The sequence below is a fragment of the Lygodium microphyllum genome, chromosome 28 (assembly GCF_053477565.2).
Source record: "Lygodium microphyllum isolate KBCC chromosome 28, Lygodium_microphyllum_v1.1.10, whole genome shotgun sequence".
NCBI classification, from domain to species: domain Eukaryota; kingdom Viridiplantae; phylum Streptophyta; class Polypodiopsida; order Schizaeales; family Lygodiaceae; genus Lygodium; species Lygodium microphyllum.
In genome coordinates, this window is record NC_141162.1 from 81,010,891 (window position 1) to 81,014,947 (window position 4,057).

Below are 4,057 nucleotides of genomic sequence, written 5' to 3' on the forward strand. Positions count from 1 at the left end.
CCAAGCTTTTCCTAACTCCTTATTACTTACATACCACTAGTGACCTTTCCAAACTCCTTAATACTTACATACCATCGGTGACCTTTCCTAAGTATAAGATGAGCATAGATTTAGGTAATGTCAGAGTAACAATGATCCTTACATCTAAAATTTGGCCATCAAACTCATTTAACAAAGTGAAATAATGGAAAACATTAGTAAATTGGGCTCTAAGTAAAGAAGACTCGTCTACTTTCTTCAAGCTCTCTAAACCTTGATTCCAAGCACATAACTTACCATGTGGTGCTTGGTAGACAAAAAGAACCAAAAAAATAACGGAATACGGATTTAAAATGTAAAATGTATAGTGACCAACTAAAGAATGAAAGAATGACATTTCAATGCTCCCATATGTTGGAGATGTCACTTGGCACATATGTATATTTCCCCCCTGGAAATTACTTACTAAAGTTAAATGTATGTTCTAAAGTAATTAGATATCGATTAACTATTTAGTTTTATCAAGACATTAACACAAGTTAGGGCTTACTATCCATCATTTGTCATGGTAAGTGCCTTATTTTTTGTGTCCTTAACATATACAATATAGAGACTAACATCATAGTTTTTATCTTTTTCATTTGCATGTCAAAAGACACACATATGGGTTTGCATCCTCATTGCGTCACACCGCAAAACAATGTTGTCCATGGAAAACTAAACATATAAATGTAATGAAAAACTTGCAACCTAAGAAGTCTAGATAAACAACTAAAATACTTGATAAGTTAGGACCTAACAATTGGGTTGTGGCCAATTGATAAAATAAAAGAGATGGATAGGTTGTAAGCTATAATTATTTCATTTATGATTGAACAATGTGGGGTCAACGAACACTAGTTGTAAGGAATAAGAAAACACTAACCATGAATAAAACCAACAAATTCTTTATCAAATATCTTTGATCACATATAAATATATATCTTCCTTTGCTGCTCGCTTGTGCCATATGCGTCATCTCCTTGCCCTCCTCTCCCTCTCCTTTGCCTTTGCTCTTAGCCTTGCCCACCCTCTCTCATGCCCACAACTAACCTAATTGACATATTGTTGGGCAATTCATTAACTATGTGAGAGAATGAAGAGTCCAACACGTAAATTCTCATGCATTGACACTCCTCACAAGGTCATGCTCAAGGTGGTTTGTATAGTCTATTTTGCTATATTTTTTTAATGGTGCCCAAATGTTGGATAATCTTCTAGCCCTAAGATATGATGGCCCCAATATGGAAAGAGTACATTGCTTCCTCAAAATTGAGAAAGGAAGGTTGTCTTATCCTTTTTATGTAGATATTTGAGGATGTAAAAGAGAGGAATAAAGCTACACAAAAAAAATGGAATACGAATTTTAACCATTTATCATTGTAATAAAATTTGAATATGTAGATACAAATGCCAAATATAGTAAAATATGCTAGTTAGAACAAAACTCAAATAAAACCAAAAAAAATATTGTAATAGAATTTCAACAAGTATTATCTCTTGTTCCTCATTTATGTTGTTTGCCTAATCTCCTTTCCCCCTTATTCCTCTCCTCAGCCTCTTATCTTGGTCTCACACACCTTCTCATCGAGTAGAATTAAAATAACTATCATCCAACATGATAATAATTATTAAATAAGAAACATACCATATCTAGATAGGGTTGTTAAGAACTTTAGTTAAAAATGTTCAAAGTAGTAATATTAAATTTTAAATATTGTTATTAATAAAAATTAGTCATTGATCTAGATTGTGTTGGATCTACTTGAATGTGCCAAACATATTATTGAAAATATAAATAAATAATAATAGTAAATGCAATTTCAATTCAAAATGTTTGAGTTCATTTATCCAAAATTCCATCAAATAGAGAATAAAAAATTATATAGATAGAATTTGAAATTTTTAGTAAAGTGAAAGTTGTTATTGCTAACATATTCTACAAAAGCAAGGGGCTCATTCACAAATAAACCAATTAAAATAAAGATTTTAAAGAACAAATATACCTAACAAATTTTTTAAACTATGCTCAAAACATTACTATAAGGTAATCATGCTAGTTATTTTTGAAAAATACACAATTGACGGTGAATATATAAATATAATATTTACATCAAAAGAACATAAGTAGGCATAAGCCAAAAGCCCCTCTTGAGACTTGGATAAGTGTTTGAAGGCAACTTTGAACACATGTTCTTTCTCCTCACGATCTTTGAGAATGGCTATTATTTCAAATCTATAGTTCCTAAAGATTGCATCTAAGGATACTTTTCTTTCTTGATCAGCACTTTATTAACCTACAGGCCTTTGAATACCATTGCTATGCTTACATTCCACAATTTTAGGCTTTCCTAGTCCAAGGTATTCTTATCATTGAATAAGTCCATTCTTATCTTAATTGAAGCATTAAGACCAACTAGCTAAAAATACTCCTAAAGAGACATGGGATTGTCTATTTTTGAACAATACACATTGCATAACCTCCATTAATTCTCTTAAACCTAGCGATTTTATCTTTAATAGGGAGTTTTTGGGTGACTATTGTCCATAGTAACATATCCAAATGTTGGTGTGGCTATCAAAGCTTTAGTTGCACTTGTTTTCCACATATGCTATGAGGTTCAAGGGTACGATGCCTTCCAATCTTCCTTGACTCTACCAAAAAACACAATTGGAAGCATTTGAAAATTGGTCCTCTTCTTCATCTTAAAGGCTCCTAAATCTTTATGATTGACCATGCATCTCCAAAGGCCATTTGGGCCTATTAGAGAGGATGTGGGCAAATTCACCTTTTTTGTTCCTTGCAATATCAGACCCCACCATTAAAGCTCACATGCATTAGTAATATTGTGGATTGCAAAGTAAAACATTGATTTGTTTTCACATGATCGGCCAATATGTCTATGTTAACAATGTGCATAGGTGATCCAAAATTGGCATATCATTAATCTTCTTTCCAAACATCTTGTTTGATCGATCGGGGGAATGAAAATTTGAACTTACTATCTAATAATGATTGCTATAGTAAGGCAAAGATGAGTATGTCCTTTTGTGGAAAATTGCCCTTCTTTGGCACAATTACCCTAAATAAGGGGGCCAATTAGAACACTTAATGGTAAAAATGTTTTTTTTTTTTGGGGGGGGGGGGGGAGGGGGGATTTCACATTGTGTATTTTTTTGAGATTCAAATATATTGCTATATAAGTGATTGAGTCTACTATTCTTTTTTTTAAAATTTAGAAAAAATATTTTATATAATTTAAAAATACAAAATTAAGGGATTTCTTTTTTTAGTTACATCAATTGTCACAAGGTGTGTTTTTTTTGGGACCCGTTTCACTCCCCCTTAGAGGGCTTTCCCAAGGTGAGTTTGGGTAGCCAAGATTGCACATTTTATTGAAACGATTGGTGAGTTTGGGAAGGAATCCCCATGGAAATAGGAAACTCTATTCCATTTGTGAAAGTTTTGCTAAATAGCAAAAGTGATGAAACAAGCATGACGGGTTTACCCTCATCACCTACAATAGGAAGTCATAGGCCTTTTTTAAACTTCCCCCTCTCGCTACTACTACATACACATCATCAGTTGCACTCGTCATCAATGTGGGGAGGTGCTTCGAAACTTTGTGTTGTGTTTTAAACTTTTCTACCCTTTTCATATCCCTTTTCAAACTCACCATGGGAAACGACTCTAATAGTGACGGAACGTACTTCTAAACTTTGTGCAGTGTGGTTTTTAAACTTTCATGTCCGTTTGATGTTTCTCACTATGGGAAACCGCTCTTACCCACCACTATGCCATTGGTGGATAGGCCAAGAATAAGAGTACTGCCACATGCTCACTCTGTATTTGCATCCAAACGTAAAGGTGGTTATATATTTAGTAAGTAAGAAGGAAAAAAGGCATGTCACACGTTGAAAACTTTACTTATTTGACATGTAAAAGGTTTAGTAGGTCTGCACGTGACCTCACTCTAAGGCCATCTTTAGAATTCGAACACCTTCAAATGTGGCGAGGAGAAAATAAGTGAAGCTTCTC